The sequence below is a fragment of the Lepisosteus platostomus genome, chromosome 15 (assembly GCF_059453375.1).
Source record: "Lepisosteus platostomus isolate fLepPlt1 chromosome 15, fLepPlt1.hap1, whole genome shotgun sequence".
Lineage (NCBI taxonomy): Eukaryota > Metazoa > Chordata > Actinopteri > Semionotiformes > Lepisosteidae > Lepisosteus > Lepisosteus platostomus.
The window spans coordinates 5,725,217-5,745,190 of NC_142625.1; the positions used below are offsets into that span (position 1 = coordinate 5,725,217).

The 19,974-nt window shown below is 39.7% G+C and overlaps 1 long non-coding RNA gene across 8 annotated transcripts in view; it reads right to left on the minus strand.

Moving 5' to 3' along the window:
• Window positions 1-6,663: 6,663 nt before the first annotated feature.
• LOC148647758 (uncharacterized) overlaps window positions 6,664-19,974 on the minus strand; it is a 56,644-nt gene continuing 43,333 nt past the window's right edge. For 5 of the 8 annotated variants that reach the window (XR_015926678.1, XR_015926677.1, XR_015926673.1 and 2 more), the window contains 7 exons: window positions 15,371-15,606; window positions 15,102-15,274; window positions 14,426-14,579; window positions 13,270-13,439; window positions 8,562-8,806; window positions 8,290-8,458; window positions 6,664-7,665 (listed from right to left, as the gene is read on the minus strand). This is a non-coding gene — a long non-coding RNA (uncharacterized LOC148647758). The remainder of the gene's footprint in view (window positions 7,666-8,289; window positions 8,459-8,561; window positions 8,807-13,269; window positions 13,440-14,425; window positions 14,580-15,101; window positions 15,275-15,370; window positions 15,607-19,974) is intronic. The other 3 variants (XR_015926680.1, XR_015926674.1, XR_015926679.1) reach the window with 3 other exon arrangements.

Here is a 19,974-nt window from a genome sequence, read left to right on the forward strand (position 1 = left end):
AGCCTCTGGAAGAATTTCCTGGAGCAGGGTTCTGAGGTATTGTGCTGCATCAGCGGCGCTGTGTCCTAATTTCTTCTGCCGCCTCCTGGCTCTAGACTTTAGTGGCTCAGACATTCTGTTACGCCAGGCCCAACAAGGTGTTGAAACGGGCGATGTTCCCTAATTGGCCTGATAGCCCCGGCCTGATCTTGTTGAGGATGGCCCCAATGAGTCTCCAGCATGTGCGGAATGCACATTGGCAATTGGTGGAGATAATGCAGCAGTGCTGGAGCTCGTTGGGGCATAACACTAGTTTTATGTACCATGGTACCCCTACAAGTACCATACTTATACCATACCGCTGTCAAAACATCATAGGATAAAATAGGTTTCAACGTACCACATACTCAACGGTACTTCTACCATGGTACATGTACTATGGTACTGTCAAAAATACCAGGGACCATACCATAGTACTGGTACAATAAATGTACCATGGTACAATTTTTCTAATGGGAAGTTTTGTTCCAATTTTAAAATAACATTTTTAGAAACATTTTTATTTTGTAATGTAATAAAAAATAAGATTTAACTTTGTTTTTTTACTTTCATTTCGGTTCCCCCGAAAGACGGGAACCGTACTGTGGGTTTTGCAAGAATGCAAATTAAATGTTATTATTCGCTATTTCAGAGGTTTTTATGCAGGTGTCATAGTACATTCACTGTGATACAACACTTCCAAATCCCACAGAGAATATTTCACGGTTCTGTACACGTGTAATCTTTGATTTCCCTTCAGTGGTAAAATTAGATATGAATATTCAATACTTAAACGGGCACAGTTAAGACATTAAATATACATATACATACTGTATACAGTACAGTTTGCATACGGTAATATGTTTATGTTACGCGATTAAAAAATAAATAAATAAAAATGAAAAGTCCAGCACCAGCTGGATTCGAACACACAACCTGCCAGTTGGTAGTCACGCACCTAGACCAGTAGGCTACAAGACAGCTCGCACGAACAGGCAGGCGAAACAGCCCTACACAGCCCTGTCGCAGTACACGGATATAATCATACCGTTATTAAATTCTTGAGATACGCGATTCCATATTATATTCCCTTTTAATCAAATTCTAAAAGTATGCTTGTTGACTCCGGTATCACGTTAGTTAAAGACTTCGAAGCTTACAATGTTTAAGGAGAAATGGAATACTGGTGTTTTTTTTTCTTTAAAGTACCAAGACCAGCTATATACTGTATGTTTATGTTCCAAAATTAATATCGTTTATGGCCTTCACACGCGTTACAGTATGCTCCTATTCTTTTTATACTACTAAGATTTCCCTTCAGTGGTAAAATTCAATATCTATAATGGGCACAGTAAAGACGTTTACAGTAAGTCTTTCTACGACAGATCAACGGACCACGAGTGGCCCTGTCGGTCAACCAATCACGCACCGCGGTATTTTGTGTCATCGCGCGTCACGATGCACGACGCCGTAGCCAATTACCTCCGGTACGTGTCTGTACTGCGCACTTTGAATGGCTGCATCTGTAGGTTTTGCAAGAATGGAAATTAAACGTTATCATTGTTGTATCATTCACTGTGATACAAAATGGGATGATTAGGAGAAAGGACACAAACACATTTAGCATGTTATTTTTTCCCGATTTAAAGTATGTTTATATACGATTGGGTTACTTGGTGACAGAGCGGTATTTTTATTCTGGATTCTGTTTGAATCCAAAACCTTTTTTTAATTCGTCCACTAAATTCACTCTAATCGCACATCCAGATATTTACTTTAAAGTATTTTTTATTCCGTTTGGAATATTTTACCATTCATTTAGAGAATTTCCGTACGTTTTTTTTAATGCATGTATCAATACATTTGGAGTTAACCGGTTAATAAATCGTGTGTTTCATTCCAAAACCTAAAATGTTTTAAATAGCCTGAACATTTAATTTTGGCTTTCTATTTTCTCCGCAATGTTCTTCAGAATGAATACAGTAGGCCTATGTCTATTTATCTATCAATCATAGATACATTTTAATAATTAGTGTTATGTACCATGGTACCCCTAAATGTACCACACTTGTACCATACTGCTGTCAAAACAAAATAGGTTTCAACGTACCACACTGCACCTTAAAAGTACCATGGTACACGTACTATGGTACTGTCAAAAATACCAGGGTACCATACCATAATACTGGTACCATCAATTTCTTATGGGAAGTTTTGCTCCAATTTTAAAATATTAGAAAATATATATATATGAAAAATTTTAAAAATAATATAAAAACATTTTTATTTTGTAATGTGTATTTTTTAATGTAATTAATGTAATTTTTGTCAGATCAAATGCACTTTTTCACCAAGGTCGTTTAATTTTGAAAGACGGGGGAACCGTACTGTAGCTTTTGCAAGAATGCAAAGTGTGGTAGACAAAACACATACAAATGAATGATCTGTAAAAATTGTCATGAACCTCTCTAAAAAGATAATGATGATTGACTGTCGCCATATTGAAGACACATAGAGCCTTTGGGTTTGAGTTTTGTGACGTGCTGCTCCTGCTCAATGCAGCTTTGTAGTCCTTGGAACTTCACACTGTTTGTCATATGTCAGATACTGTTTATAGATTTTTTAATTTTGCCATGTGTGCATACGTTTTTTTAAACTTCTTCCCAGCGAAAACGAGAGAGCCACACGTACAGAACTCACACACTGGCGTCAATATTTAAACTGTTCTCTCGTGATCAAGTAGTAATTGACATCACTGACATTTACTGTGACAGCCAGCATCTTTGTACCTACAGAAGCATAACAATATGTATGGACTTTTTGATTTTAATGATGGTGCCACAGATGTGGGCAAGCTAAACATGCTAGAGGGAGAATATTATCCGGGTGACCACAACAGAAAATACGTGGTGTGGTGGATAAACCCTAAAAGCAGCAAGAAGACGGCTCACGCTGCCACTGTCCTTGCAACAGGAGGTAAGTGCTCTTAAGAGTCAGTAATTAGGTAACACCTAACGTTACTTTGTATCCACAGCTCTAGGTTAACGCTACTTAGTCCTAACATAGGCTCATTTTTAGTGAACTTTCGGGTATGTGTAAAGCCATTTGCAGTTCTAATGGTTTATAATTGAGCAGAAGGAGCACACATGTACTACAAGCAAGCACACAGGTAGCTCAATTGTTTCCTTACGGCTGTTCTCCAAATGTTGTCTTTCTCTATAAAATGTCCAGCTCATCACATTGAGGGATCGCTGTTCTCAGGCAACTGCAGCAAAATACACAAATAATCTGATGCGTGGCTTGTACACTACGGCATAATGGCACCTCACTGTGTCCTGGGCTCTTTGTCAACGGTGAAACAAGGCCACCCCTGTCCCGAGAGGAGGCTGAAGCTATAATTGGTGAGTATTGATGGCTTAGGTTATATTCTGAAATCATCGTTTAGGCTGTTTTGTTCAGGTAAATAATATTTTTCTGCTCTCTTTCTCTCATTAGCTGAAGTAAAGGCTGTGTTCCCCGAGAAGACCCAAGCAGAAATCAGAGCCTTTATGAGACAGAAGCTACCTAATGCAGCAAAGATCCTGAAAGGTCAGTGTGGTGTGGGCCAGCAGAACCAGTATCATGAACACGAGCCAGTCTCCATTTAAATGTCCTGCTCCCTTTAACTTCAGCTGTGAAATTATTATTATTGTTGTTGTTGTTGTATTTGTACTGTTATGATCATATTCTGTATTGATGCACATATTAATACATTTGGAGTTAACCGGTTAATGAATTTTGTGTTTCATTCCAGAACCTAAAATGTTTTAAATAGCCTGTACGTTTTATGTTGGCTTTCTTGTTTCTCTGCAATCTTCTTCAGGGTGAATAAAGTGGGCCTATTTATCTATCAATCATATTTTAATAACTAGGGTTATGTACCATGGTACCCCTACATACTTGTACCATACTTCTGTCAAAACATCATAGGATAAAACAGGTTTCAGCGTACCACATACTCAATGTACCTTAAGAGTACCATGGTATACAGTATAAGTACCATGGTACATCTACCATGGTACATGTACTATGGTACTGTCAAAAATTCCAGGGTACCGTACCATAGTACTGGTACCATAAATGTACCATGGTAAATTTCTTATAGGGCTGTCCTCACACCGGGCTGTCTCTGCCATACCCGAGTGTCTAAAAGTATTGATTCCAGACCAGAGCTTGTAAAACTCAAATACATCATGGGATTAAGAGAAGGGGCACAAACACGTTTAGCGTTATTTTTCCCACGATTTAAAGTATGTTTATATGTGATTGGGTTACTTGGAGACAGATCGTTATTTTTATTCAGGATTCGGTTTAAATCCAAAACTTTTTTAATTCTTCCACTAAATTGCCTTTTATGGCACATACAGTTATTTGTTTAAAGATATATTTTCTAATGTAGCAAATTTTACCGTTCATCTAGAGAATTTTCGGACGTTTTTTTTCTGAAGTGATCCCAGTTTATGTGGAAGGTTTTCGCCTCAGAAAATGAAGCGTCTCCCTCTAAATATGACGGTTGTCTTTTTTCCAGTTCTTTCATAAAACCACATTTAAAAAAAACGTGACCTACAGTTAAACAGGATTTTAAAAGTTTTAAAAGCATTAACATCCAAAGCAAACATTTTTCTTTAAATACTGCAGCTTTCAAACAACACGAACAAATTTTGTAATCTACTTCCGGTTGCTTAATTTGTACTAAAAGTAAAGTATCTTTTGAAGTGAACTAAAGTTTTTTTTTGTCGAAATACTGTCTTGAACTGTATTATTGCTACTAGTTTTAGGAATTGCGTGGTCAATTTGATTAAACTATCATGGTTTTTAATTGTACACTGTTGGAATGTTCCTGATTTAGTAAATTTATAACAATGGCACTTCAAAACAATTTAAACACGTCATTATTGGCTTTAATTTGATTTTTAATGTGTTTTATATCCGGTACTGATTCAAATATTTAACTCAGGAATAATACATAAACATGTCTTAAAATGTAATTTAAAATATTTTGAGTTCTGTTGAAAGATGTGAAATTTGTTAAATCAATTTCTATCAACTGCATTTAAAAGATTTTAAATATTGCTGTAAAAATCAGTTTTTTTGTAGAAATGCAATTAAAAAGATTATTTTGGTTTATATTAAATAGTGATGGTTCCCAAGTGCAGCAAAGACTTGAAACAGGGTTTTGTTCAAAAGAATATTACAAATGCTTTTCTTATCTTTTTCAGAGTATCATCAGATTTTCAGTATTTCTGCCTGCATAGACCATCAAACCTTGCTGCACAGAAAGCTTGTTTTATCTAGTTATTTTCTGCTTTTTTTCTTTATAGTTTAAATATAACTTATGGGAACAAACAAAAGCTTTTCTTTTGTATGCACCCATGTAAGAGAATAAATAATTTGCATTTGCTTTGTGCTTCAGTTCTATGCTGGCTAATGGTAGAATATACTGTATTTTATTGTGGGGGTTGTAAGTGAAGTAATTTTATGTTGTAAGCCTCTAATTAAATCTGATTTTTATAATACTTAGTCATCCTGTATCTTCCTTTGTAACATTCGGTTTTCTGATCTTACAGTACATTCTTTCAGTTTTTGCAAAACATTCTCTTAAGTTTTTGTAGTACGTTTTAGTCACAGTAAGCTCAGCTTGCGTTTGTTAAAAAAGATGCAGCCCTAAATGAATGCAGCCACTGTCTTGAATTCAAAAGTATACTTATCACCTTAATAACCCTTTTCTGCTTGATAGCGATGTTAAAAATGGTAACTTCTAGGACTTGAGGCCAGGTTATAGTCCCTCGCATATGGTAGATGACCGTGAAGTCATACTCCTGCACGGACTCAATCCATTTGACCCTCTGGCTCCTTGAAATTGAGCAGCTAGGTGAGGGACGCATGGTCTGTCCCCAGTTTAAACTGGGTCTCGAACAGATGGGGCTTGAAGTGGCGGACCGCCGAGACTACAGCCAGCAGCTCCCTCCAGGTGACGCAACAATTCCTAGCGGCCTTATCGAGCGCCCAGCTAATGTGCGTGACGACCCTCTCCCCGTCTTGCCCCTCCTGTGCTAGCACTGTGCCCACCCCCGTCTCAGTGGCGTCTGTATCCAGCACACAGGGCAGCGTCGGATCCGGGAAGGCCAGGACGGGGGCCCCCAGCCTCTCCCGTCAAAACGCCTCCGGAGGGCCGACGCCAACGCCGCGTAGTTGTACTGCTGGTCCCCGGGTATATCCAGCAGCGCCTGGAAGGCCTTCCCCTCCAGGACAGTGGCCAAGTGGCCTGCCAACTCCACCTGAGACCAGCCGTTTGCCCCATCAGCTCAGTTGCACCAGCGCCGGCTGGACCCTGCTGGTCTGGCATCTCCTTCCCACCACATAGACTGAGGAGACATGGGAAGGGTCCCTCTGCCGAGAGGGCCGCCATTGGATAGCCCTGATGAGGGCTGTGGCCCCTGACGGCTGCTGCTCGCCCCCAAAAGGTGCTTTAGGGGGTCGCTCAGCTGCTGGGGGTACCGGCGCTTCTCTTGAGTCTGACATCAACGGCTGCTCATTGTCCAGTCTCTTGCTTCTGACACCAGTATTTTTGGGTTCGGCGAGGACGGACAGTGACTCAGACCCTCGTTGGCTGAGAAACGGCGCTTTATTTTTCGGCACAGCCAGCACAGCACCCCAGCGAGCGCCAGAGAGAGCAACACACTGGGCTCTGTTGGGTCGTTACACAGGGATAGGGTGGCAGTTGAGTACAAGTATAACAGGGGTGCAAAATCAGGGAAGTATTTACAAGAATCCAGGTGATCTCCCCAGACTGTATGCCCATTCCGCAGTGGGTCGCCGATAGGCAAGCAAGATGTTGAAGGTCATAAGTACTGAGAGCTCAGGAGACGGAAAGATTCCTCATACCGAGTGTCGGTTTGGAGTGAGCAGAGGGTTTGAATAGTGAGGGACAGGGTGTGGAACGCAGATCGAATAATTAGGGTCAATTGGTGCTGACTGTACTCGTAACAGCCTCCATACACATCTGCACCACACACTTTCTACATGGTCTACAATGTGTTTTCTTTCAGTACTACATATTGTTCTGGTTTTCAGATTTATTACAGTTTGTCACCATGCACTGCCTACACTGTGAGGTGTCATCTGCTGTACTGTTTACGTCCTGAGAGATCACACGAATACGAGGTCCAATGTTCTTGTCCATATGGCCATAAACTCCTCTACTCAACTACTTGATAACCTCAAACATCCCCTCACTCCTTCTGACAGATCTGACCACCCTGCCCCCACGGCATCTCCCCGTCAAACGGGATATGGAAACAGCGACCACCATAACAGATAAAGCTTTATTGATCCCAAAGGGCAGGGTGCGAATTATGTCTTGGCATGTAAAAAAAAAAATACTTCTGAATCGGACCCAGACACCACAGAACAGTGTAATGGTGTAACGGTTGCTTACAAACCAGCTAGACGTTCCAGGCCAAGCCTGCAACACCAATGAGCGAATTCACACAAAGTCAGTGAAATCATCCAACGTGGATGACAAAGTCAAGTATACTGAGCAGGTCGTTCCTGAAATGCATATCCTGGATGACCCTCCCCCTGACACCAGCCCCGTCCTCAGGCTGTCTGGAAAAAAAGAAATGCATTCGTGAGAGGGCATCGACATTACCTTGTTTCTTCCCGGGTCTATAAACCGTTCGGAACTGAAACCTCTGGAGCCTAAGGCCCCATCGTGTAATTCGATCCTTTTTGTCCATATTTCTTAACAACCAGGTTAGTGGAGGATGATCTGTATACAATATAAATCGTCTTCCCAATAAATAGTATCTTAAATAATCCAGGGCCCATTTTATCGCGAGACATTTTCTATTGGGGTGGCAATGGAGGCAAATCCTGAAATGAAACGGCGATAGTAACTCGCCAATCCCAAAAATGTTCGTATTTGCTTCTTTGTAGAAGGTTTAGGCCAGATTCTAATTAACTGCACCTTCTGTTCTTGTGGCATGATCATTCCTCTCCCAATCGTATAGACGAGATAATTGGCTTCCTGGGTCCCTAGACAACATTTGTTTGGATTAGCTGTTAATCCTGCTTCTCTCAAATCTTCAGTTACTGCATCCAGGTGTTGTAAGTGTAGCAAACATTAGATAAGGGAGCAATTGATCCCAATTTTTATTTACATGTTAAAATGTATCTAGTTAATCTAATTAATCAGGTGGAAGTGGAAGGAAATGCTATATGTGCACTTACATCCTTGGCAATGGGGTCTTCAGCAGATGGTGTCACTTCAGCGAATGATTTGCTGCAACTTGCTTTAGCCCTGTATCCATTAGTTCGGGTGGTGAAGCAGGAAAGGGTCTCTTACAGTGCTGCCAGGTCATCAGTTGCTGCATGGGTTTCTTAATTGATGCGTGTGCGACTAAAAATTATAGAATACACAGTGTTCATTGTTCTTGATAATACCACACACATCAACTGAAACTGTCAGAAATCAATTGAAAACTGTTCTATAGTAAACATACATTCCTGAGTTGAAGTCTCCATTGCAGTTCTGCTCTCAGCCTGGGAGGGAATGGTGAGGGGTGTTATTATTCCAGGAAAGACTGATGCAGGAGCAGGACGGCCAGGTCCAGAAATTCCTCAGAGTCATCAAAACCTTCATCAACAAACAGATCAGAATCGGCCTCCAGCTTCTCAATTACTGCTCTATAGTCTTGAAGAACTTCTCCAGCCCAACTGTACAGGTACTCCACTCCAATCAGCTCCCCTACAAAAAAGAGACTATTTAGAATTCAGACGGCAGCAGTCCATTAATTCTGTGAAAGCTATTATTGAAATGAAAGAACTTCACCTACTTCCCATCTGAACTGTAGGCAAAACTATGCATTTTTATTTTTGCAAATGTCTTTGCTCCTTTCAAAATGGTAATAAAACCTCCTGAAAACATCCTTGTGTTGTTACAAGTTAAAGTTAATCTTACCCGTGTATTTCAGTGGCCCACAGTAAGAAGTAAATATTGTTCTACCTAATACAGATGTAGCCAATCCTGAACCCTGGCAAATCATCTGCGGGTTACCCAGTACGTGACTGGCTGGCCAAAATGACCGACAGGTGGCACTTGTGGTGCATTAGTTGTTAGTGAAATGATTGCTTCATTTAATCTCTTTACTGGGCATGTTTGAATCTGCTTAATAAAAAGCAAAAATACACAATAGTATTCCACTTTCTTCATAAACATTTTATGCATTAGAGTATTTCACTCAGGTACTTACTGTATTGTGGTTATTTTGAAAAGTTTTTATAATAAACTTTATTTTATATAGCGCCTTTAAAGGTGGCTTCTCAAAGCGCTTTACAGGATGACAATAACAATAAATAAGAATACACAAGATAAGACACAATAACAATTTCAACAATACAACAATAACAATAGAGGAGACCGTGGAAGGTGGTACTAACAAGAGCAGAGGGGTGAAGAATGGAAACAGTTAAGTAAAGGCTTTTCTGAAAAAGAGGGTTTTGAGTCTGGATTTGAAGGAGTTTAGAGAAGGTGACTCTGATATCCTTGGGCAAAGAGTTCCAGAGCTTGGGGGGATAACAGGAGAAGGCCCTGTCGCCCATACAATGTAGACGGGCTTGGGGGACAGTAAGGAGGGCAGAATTTGAAGAGCGGAGGTTGTGAGGTGGGGAGCAGGGCGATAATAGATGTGCTCGCTCTGACTGTATTAAGCTTATATACTTTAAAAAAAAAGCTATATTTTAACCTTTTCTATAAATACTTGTGCTCATGAGCGCAGTAAAAAACTGCATACTTTTTAGAATCATTTTAATAGGGAATATGATTTGGAATTGCAGATATAAAATATTTAAGGATCAAATTAGGATTGTACTCCACTTTCTTTGTAACTATCTACGTATTTGGTTACATTTTGCAACATTTGGGAACCTCTAGGGCTCATCTGAGTACATTACAGTTCTTGGGGAATATTTTGGAATGTTATAGATAAGTTGGGGAACCTCTTGAGAATGATTGGTATAATTACGGAATTTGTGTCCTTTTGGCAACACTATGGAACACTTTGTGACATTTGGGAATGTTACTGAACATTTGAGACGTGTCGGAATATTTGATTATATTTATGGACATTTTGGAACATTCAGCTACAATTCAGAATCTTTTGGGAACTTTAACGAGTGTTTATAAATCATTTGGAAAACGTGGAATTAAATTTGGATACAATTCAGAGACATTTTGAAAGATTTGGGGACATGTTATGTTTGGTAACTTTGTGGAATATTTGGACACCTTTTGGGGATGTTATTGATCATTTGGGTATATTTCACAACATTTGTGGACATGTGAACATTTTTGAATTTTCGGAGATATGTGACATTGAATATGTGAGATACAGATGCAGCCATTCAAAACGAGCAAGGTATGCTGCAGTACAACGCAGCGGGCGTGTCGCATCACATCACGCCATATCGTTATATGCCACATAATACCGCAGCTATGATAATAGTATCCGGAAACACCGTGTAAAACCGCCAGGAGGAGCTAATAAACCTTAACCTCATGTTCAACATTTGAGCTGTCACAAGAAAACGCCGGTTTTGAATCCCAATCACTGCTGAGGGACAATCTTTATCCAATTAAGAATTTAAGTTGTATACTCTCTAGACTTAATTTTAAACTGTATTACAGCATTAAACATTAAAAATTTGGTATATTTTATAAAAGCACGATTGCTTAGTTGGACAAAAGTACACAACCTACCGCCTTTATCATAAATATTTTAATTATGCAGGAATATTTTATGCATCAAAGTCTTTACGGAAGATATTACTAATAGTATTTATAATGAATGACCTTGGACAGGCTGTAAGCTCAAAGTATTACCGTGGTCCACTTTCTTTGTAACCGTCTTTGTAAACGTAGACTATTTTTTTCATTGACAAAAAGTAACTTCACAGCATTTCGTTGATCCGATCACGTATTCGTTTCCAATCATACAAAGTAAGTTTTGAGAATCCGATTCACCATGACTTTCACATGCTCATAAACAATATTAAATTAGGAACATAAATATATTATGTAAACTTTATATGGCTTGTATTGGTAGTTTAAAGAAAAAAATACACACCAGTATTCCATTTCCTCCCTAAAGGGAGGCTGTGCTATATCGTGGATATAGTCACAGTTAAAAGGTGTTGGCAGCAAAAGATCAGCTAAACAGGGAAGAAAATGCTTTCAGAGAAAACAATGTTTCAGGTGTGAAGAATACAGATCACCAATTCAATTGCAGCCTAAAACTGTCCCTACACGCTGCCCACGCTGAGATTAGAATATACACAAGGCACTGAAAGCTTTATAGTAGATGAGGTGTTTCACAGACATGCATAGTACGTAATTCAGGCTTTATGAACTCGCACCTGGAATTCGATTGATTAAAAGTTTTGTAAAAACTGCACCAGGTACTAGATCTTGTTTATATTAAAGTTCTATCACTGGGCAGTGGTGGACAGTGATCTACTTTGTCAGTTACCTGCTAATCTGCTTAACAACTGTAGAAAACTATTTTATTTCTGTACGGAATGCATGTTAAGATTACAAAATTAGTGTTTCAAATGTTTAATTAAGAAGTAAAACTAACTTACAGCTTAAACAAAGACTCAAACTAACGAGTGTTGAAGAAGTTGTGGTGCTCTAGCAGTGCTCCCTCCAGGTGACGCAATAATTCCTAGCGGCCTTATCGAGCGCCCGGCTAAAGTATGCGACGACCCTCTCCCCGTCTGGCCCCTCCTGTGCTAGCACTGCGCCCACCCCCGTCTCACTGGCGTCTGTATCCAGCACACAGGGCAGCGTCGGATCCGGGAAGGCCAGGACGGGGGCCCCCAGCCTCTCCCGTCAAAACGCCTCCGGAGGGCCGACGCCAACGCCGCGTAGTTGTACTGCTGGTCCCCGGGTATATCCAGCAGCGCCTGGAAGGCCTTCCCCTCCAGGACAGTGGCCAAGTGGCCTGCCAACTCCACCTGAGACCAGCCGTTTGCCCCATCAGCTCAGTTGCACCAGCGCCGGCTGGACCCTGCTGGTCTGGCATCTCCTTCCCACCACATAGACTGAGGAGACATGGGAAAGGGTCCCTCTGCCGAGAGGGCCGCCGTTGGATAGCCCTGATGAGGGCTGTGACCACTGGTGGCGCTGAGGAACCGTTCCGGCCCCTGACGGCTGCTGCTCGCCCCCAAAAAGCGCTTCAGGGGGTCGCTCGACTGCTGGGGGTACCGGCGCTTCTCTTGAGTCTGACATCAACGGCTGCTCATTGTCCATTCTCTTGCTTCCGACACCAGTATTTTTGGGTTCGGCGAGGACGGACACAGTGACTCAGACCCTCGTTGGCTGAGAAACGGTGCTTTATTTTTCGGCACAGCCAGCACAGCACCCCTGTGCTCATGCGCCAGCAGAGTGAGAGAGAATCAGCGAGCGCCAGAGAGCAACACACTGGGCTCTGTTGGGTCGTTACACAGGGATAGGGTGGCAGTTGAGTACAAGTATAACAGGGGTGCAAAATCGGGGAAGTATTTACAAGAATCCGGGTGATCTCCCCAGACTGTATGCCCATTCCGCAGTGGGTCGCCGATAGGCAAGCAAGATGTTGAAGGTCATAAGTACTGAGAGCTCAGGAGACGGAAAGATTCCTCATACTGAGTGTCGGTTTGGAGTGAGCAGAGGGTTTGGAACGCAGATCGAATAATTAGGGTCAATTGGTGCTGACTGTGCTCGTAACAGCCTCAGACTCAACACACATCTGCACCACACACTTTCTACATGGTCTACAATGTGTTCTTTCAGTACTACATATTGTTCTGGTTTATTACAGTTTGTCGCCATGCACTGCCTACATTGTGTGGTGTCATCTGCTGTACTGTTTACGTCCTGAGAGATCACACGAATACGAGGTCCACCGTTCTTGTCCATATGGCCATAAACTCCTCTACTCAACTACTTGATAACCTCAAACATCCCCTCACTCCTTCTGACAGATCTGACCACCCTGCCCCCACGGCATCTCCCTGTCAAACGGGATATGGAAACAGCGACCACTATAACAGATAAAGCTTTATTGATCCCAAAGGGCAGGGTGCAAATTTTGTCTTGGCATGTAAAAAAAAAAGACTTCTGAATCGGACCCAGACACCACAGAACAGTGTAATGGTGTAACGGTTGCTTACAAACCAGCTAGACGTTCCAGGCCAAGGCTGCAACACCAATGAGCGAATTCACACAAAGTCAGTGAAATCATCCAACGTGGATGACAAAGTCAAGTATACTGAGCAGGTCGTTCCTGAAATACATATCCTGGATGACCCTCCCCCTGACACCAGCCCCGTCCTCAGGTTGTCTAGAAAAAAAGAAATGCATTTGTGAGAGGGCTAGACATTACCTTGTTTCTTCCCGGGTCTATAAACCGTTCGGAACTGAAACCTCTGGAGCCTAAGGCCCCATCGTGTAATTCGATCCTTTTTGTCCATATTTCTAAACAACCAGGTTAGTGGAGGATGATCTGTATACAATATAAATCGTCTTCCCAATAAATAATATCTTAAATAATCCAGGGCCCATTTTATCGCGAGACATTCTTTTCTATTGGGGCAGCAATGGAGGCAAATCCTGAAATTAAATGGCGATAGTAACTCGCCAATCCCAAAAATGTTCGTATTTTCTTCTTTGTAGAAGGTTTAGGCGAGATTCTAATTAACTGCACCTTCTGTTCTTGTGGCATGATCATTCCTCTCCCAATTGTATCGACAAGATAATTGGCTTCCTGGGTCCCTAGACAACATTTGTTTAGATTAGCTGTTAATCCTGCTTCTCTCAAATCTTCAATTACTACATCCAGGTGTTGTAAGTGTTGTTCCCATGTCGTGCTATGAATTACATCTAAGTAGGCAGCTGCAAAATATGGATGAGGTCTGAGTATTCTGTCCATTAATCTCTGAAACGTAGCAGGAGCGCTGTGTAAACCAAACGGAAGGACCTGGTACTGGTATAACCCCTCCAGGGTGGCAAAAGCAGTCTTGGCTTTAGCTTCTTTGGTTAGGGGTATTTGCCAATATCCCTTCGTAAGATCTAGCATACTGATGTATCGGGTGTTACCTAATCGCTCTATTAGCTCATCTATACGGGGCATAGGGTATGCATCAAATAGCAAGATCTCATTTAATCTTTTTAAATTACAGAACCTAATAGTTCCGTCCGGTTTGGGTATCAAAACTAATGGACTAGCCCACTTGCTATGGGATTCTTCTATTCACATTTTTAATATTTTTTCTACCTCTTCCTTAATTTCCTTTTGGCTTCAGGAATTCGATAGGGGGGCTGTCTTACCCTTTTTCCTGGTTCTGTGATAATCTTATTAGTCGTATGAGGCGAGTTCGACCAGGTCTTCGGGAAAAAAACAATTTGTTTTGCGATAGGAGCTCTTGTAATTCCTGCTTCTGCGACGGAGCCAGGTCCCCCACGGCGACAGTACCAGTTTCATCTTCCAAAGGGTCAGGGGAGAAATGGGTGAGTAGAACTTCTGCACCATGCCATCTCTAAAATTCACATGGTAGATCTGATGCGGTCGTCGTTTGTCAGGTTGCTTAACTTTATAGGTGACCGGACCTACTTTTTCCACCACCTCATAAGGCCCCTGCCAGGTGGCCGGGAATTTAATTTCTGAGGTCGGGACTAATAGTACTACTTTGTCCGCTGGCTGAAATTCCCGCACAATAGCTCCCCTATTATAAATCTGCTTTTGTTGCATCTGGGCCTTCTCCAAATGTTCAATGACAGTCTAATGTTTAAGGTTGATGCTCCCAAGACTCTTTGACCAGATCTAATAAGCCCTGGGGTCTCCGAGCATATAGTAACTCAAATGGAGAACCCAGTTGAGGCCTGCGGTACTTCTCGAATAGCAAACATTAGGTAAGGGAGCAATTGATCCCAGTTTTTATTTACGTGTTAAAATGTATCTAGTTAATCAAGTGGAAGTGGAAGGAAATGCTATATGTGCACTTACATCCTTGGCAATGGGGTCTTCAGCAGATGTCACTTCAGCGAATGATTTGCTGCAACTTGCTTTAGCCCTGTATCCATTAGTTCGGGTGGTGAAGCAGGAAAGGGTCTCTTACAGTGCTGCCAGGTCATCAGTTGCTGCATGGGTTTCTTAATTGATGTGTGTGCAACTAAAAACTATAGAATACACAGTGTTCATTGTTCATGGTAATACCACACACATCAACAGAAACTGTCAAAAATTAATTGAAAACTGTTCTATAGTAAACATACTTCCCGAGTTGAAGTCTCCATTGCAGTTCTGCTCTCAGCCTGGGAGGGAATGGTGAGGGGTGTTATTATTCCAGGAAAGACTGATGCAGCAGCAGGACGGCCAGGTCCAGAAATTCCTCAGTCATCAAAACCTTCATCAAACAGATCAGAATCGGCCTCCAGCTTCTCAATTACTGCTCTATAGTCTTGAACTTCTCCAGCCCGACTGTACAGGTACTCCACTCCAATCAACTCCCCTGCAAAAAAGACTATTTAGAATTCAAACGGCAGCAGTCCATTAATTCTGTGAAAGCTATTATTGAAATGAAAGAACTTCACCTACTTCCCATCTGAACTGTAAGCAAAACTATGCATTTTTATTTTTGCAATGTTCAATTAAATGAAAGAATGCTAAAGAAATTAAATACAAGTAATTTATTCCTTTATCATATTGGCTAGCTAATGTCCTCTCTTTGCTAGTTAATGTGACTTCACTTTCTTGGGCGTGATTTGTAAAGCAAAAAAAAAAAACAGGCTGTTTTGTGTTATTCCTAAGATTGTTGAATGCAGCGTCAAAATGTTTCCATATGAAAGAATTCATATGCAAGGCAGTGACGTAACCATCCCGAGGTGTGTGTCTCCACACAGACAAGCTAGCCTCAGGACAGCAGGCAACACGGATTAGCCTTTGTCTCTAATGAAACCACTCTAGATAAAGAAATATAGAAATCCCTACATTACAAACTCCAAGCATTTCATTTTATCGACAACAATGTAGTTACAAGGAACATGTCAAAATGTTTCCAAAAGACCCACAATTGAACGAGTTTTGATAATAGAGAAATAGAGTCCCCATTATCCCCATTTTGATTTAATGACAAACGCATGTTTAATTAAATGCCTTTATTGAAAATGCAAAGTAAATCGTTATCTTTGTCTTCAAAGTCCATTAATCAACTTTCAGCATAGCTTTCTCACCATTTAGATTTATTTTTCATACCATCGCTAAACAAAGCCGGAGCGTATTGTACTTCCTCTTGGGAAGAAACGTGGGAAGATTAGATTGTAATTATTTTTTAAATAAATTTTAGAAAAGTGTTATCTATACTAAAAAGTTGTATTTAATACCACTTGATAGTTATATCAATAGAGATAAGAATTCAAGTTGATACTGTTAAGACTTTTAATCATTTTAAACCGTATTATAGCATCTTACACATTAAACATGAAAAAGTTGGTATTTTATAAAAGCAAGATTGTTCAGTTGGACAGTATAAAGCAAGTATGTTTTTTAATGTTTATAATCACTATTCTTGCAAGTACAAACTGGAATGCTACAGAACCCTAAACCGACAATACACACTAGCCAAATATAGCTGTGTCAGGCTTCTGTGTAAAAAAATCATGAACATCATGATTTGATCATGGGTGCTGTTTTTAAAAAGCTGTTGAGTAAATATGAATTTTCCTGCTGAGTGAAAACAGGAAATAAAGAAAGGGTTTCAGAAATCAAACAAAACTTTATTCCCATGCTTACAGTCTGGGTAATTGGAGACTGCAATGTGTGTACATGTGTACACAGCGGTCCCACAGTGTTCCAGTAGTGCATCATTACGCATCTATGAAAAACTTGGTTTACAAAAATAATTCTCTCACTGATAGTTTTATGTAGAGGCTGTGAACATTTTTACAAGTCGAGGTCTTTAAAATACGTTTTGTGATATTTAGAAATACCAACAAATTCAATAGTGTCGATAATATTTATTATCAGTAGCGGTTTGAAATTATTCGTTATTAATAAGTGACTTAGCTTCAAACATGTTGGGATACTTAGAAATATAAAAAGTGTCAATATAGTGTCCATAATTTTTGCTATTTTTGTTTTTCAAAGAAATGTTTATTTGTTAAAAGAAAACTGATGGTGACAACAGGGCTTGAGCCATGGACCTCAGGCTTATGAGGCACATACTTAAGCTATCATACCACAGACGTAATCACATGGGGAGCAGTGAAACAGAAGCATACATATTCATTGAAAGTCTTATACTATTGTTTGAGCTACAGTACATTAATATAATTATATTATTTTTAATTTCTTTAGATAAACCATTCCATATTATTCTCCCTATTAATCAAATTCTAAAAGTATGCTTTGTTTACTCTGGTAATAATTGCAGAAAAGGTTAAAACTATCACTTTTCTCACAAAGTACAGATGCAGCCATTCAACATGCGCGGGTGATACCGCATTATTTTCCGGTGCGCTGTACGCAGTCTACCGCGAGTTACCAGTAAATACCGCTAGTTACCGTAAATTCTCCTATAATACGTCAAGCAAAATAATAGTATCTGGAATTTCCACAAGGTGGAGCTAATAAAGCTCAACCTCTCATGTTTGAGCTGTCGTCATCAAAGTCTTTAACGAAGATATTACTAATAGTATTAATAATGAATGACCTTGGACAAGCTGTAAGTGTAAACTCAAAGTATTGCCCTAGTCCACATTCTTTTTTCATTGACCGTCTTTGTAAAAGTAACACCACAGCATTTCGCAATCACACATTTGTTTCCAATCATGCAAAGTACAGTAATTTTTTAGAATCGATTCACCATGCCTTTCACATGCTCATAAAAGATTGATTTAGGAACAAACATATTACCGTATGCAAACTGTACTGTATACAGTATGTATATTTAATGTCTTTACTGTGCCCGTTTAAGTATTGAATATTTATATGGAATTTTACCACTGAAGGGAAATCTTAGTGCATGAGCATAAAAAGAATAGGAGCATACTGCAACGCGTGTGAAGGCCATAAACAATATTAATTTTGGAACTTAAACATACAGTATATGGCTGGTCTTGGTACTTTAAATAAAAAATACACATCAGTATTCCATTTCTCCCTAAACATTTTAAGCATCGAAGTCTTTAACTAACGTGATACCGGAGTCAACAAGCATGTCTTTACCGTGCCCGTTTAAGTATTGAATATTTAAATGGAATTTTACCACTGAAGGGAAATTTTAGTAGCTGAACATAAAACAAATAGGAGCATAACATGTGTGAAGGCCATAAACGATATTAAATTTTGGAACATAAACATACAGTATTACAGTATGTTAACTGTATATGGCTGGTCTCGGTACTTTAAAGAACAAATACACACCGGTATTCCATTTCTTCCTAAACATTTTAAGCATCGAAGTCTTTAACTAACGTGTGAAATAACGTGTATAAAAAAAACATCCATATGGCTTTATTTATTGGCTGCAATTTTGAAAAAGTCAAAAACCACACTCAAAATGCAATTTAACGCTTTCTGGCAAGAGGAGACACCCAAATTAGTTATGTAACAAAACCAACTAAAATAACAAGCTTATAAACTAAACACTAAAATTAAAACTTGTCATTTTCTAGGGTTTAAGGCAGTGTCTCTGTTATTTTTTTTTCCCCACTTAACATGACGGTGTGTTCTTGACGAGGTTGGTAGAAAAAGATAAAGAATAATACAGATGGAGGTACAGCATTACTGAGTTAAGGAGAGCTGACAAGCATCTCCTGCTGCAGCTCTGCCTAATCAATATCCCAGAAAGACACTGTCCTGTCCCTGAGGGATTTCACAAAAACTCAATCTTAACATTACATTTATTGAACACTGATTACAAATTTTATTTCACAAAATGCCCTTGAAAAGGTGCCCGCATACCCATAAAAATTAAGAAAAAAAATTTGAATCTGGCCATGAGAACTGCTTGGATTTGTAATATATGGAATTTGAGGAAAAAAGTTTCAGTTGGAATTAGCAAGCTAATTCTAACAAAGCAAGCTCTCATAATGAAAATAAACAGCCATATGAGGACAATAAATTAAGTGCATGTATTATATAAAAACCTATGTAATCTATCTACTTCCTTTCCTTGTTACAATAGAATATTTCCACTCTTTAGTAACAGATAAGAACTGTTACAATTGCTGTTAAAAGCCACACCTTCATGCATATTGCAAGCAGAATATCTTTCCCTGAACTGATAATAGCGTTGATTGATGTGGTATTGATGGATATCTATAAATATTGAGAACAAGTGACCCTGCAAATTTTACCAAGCAAAGCGAAATATACCATAGTATGAACTGAGTTGCTTTTCGTTTAGGATAACGACCAGAGTCCCTTATCATAAAATGGTATTTCTAACCATTACCAATTCTGAATACTGTAAGTTTTTACTAGAACCTATTAGTCCTACTGTACCAATATAGAAAAGCACATATTAAATTTGGGAAATTTGGTTTCAAAAGTCCTCATATCAACGATGCAATACTATTTTCCTCTACAGTATGTTAATCTATCATTCTGTCCATCGAAAACCTGTTTATATGTGACCTTTCAGAACACCTATCTGTTTTCTTCCTAGCACAATTTATGAGCACTCTGTGATTCAATTAATTCTCATTACATTATCATTCTCACTGTGCATAACAAGGAAGATTAATAAACATAAGGTTGTTTAATGACAATCTATTGTATATCTCATGGCTAAATAGTCAAGTCTAGCCAAAAGAGAAAACCAACTTTATTCAAACTCCAATGAAAGTATTAATGGTTTTTAATTACCATACTTTTA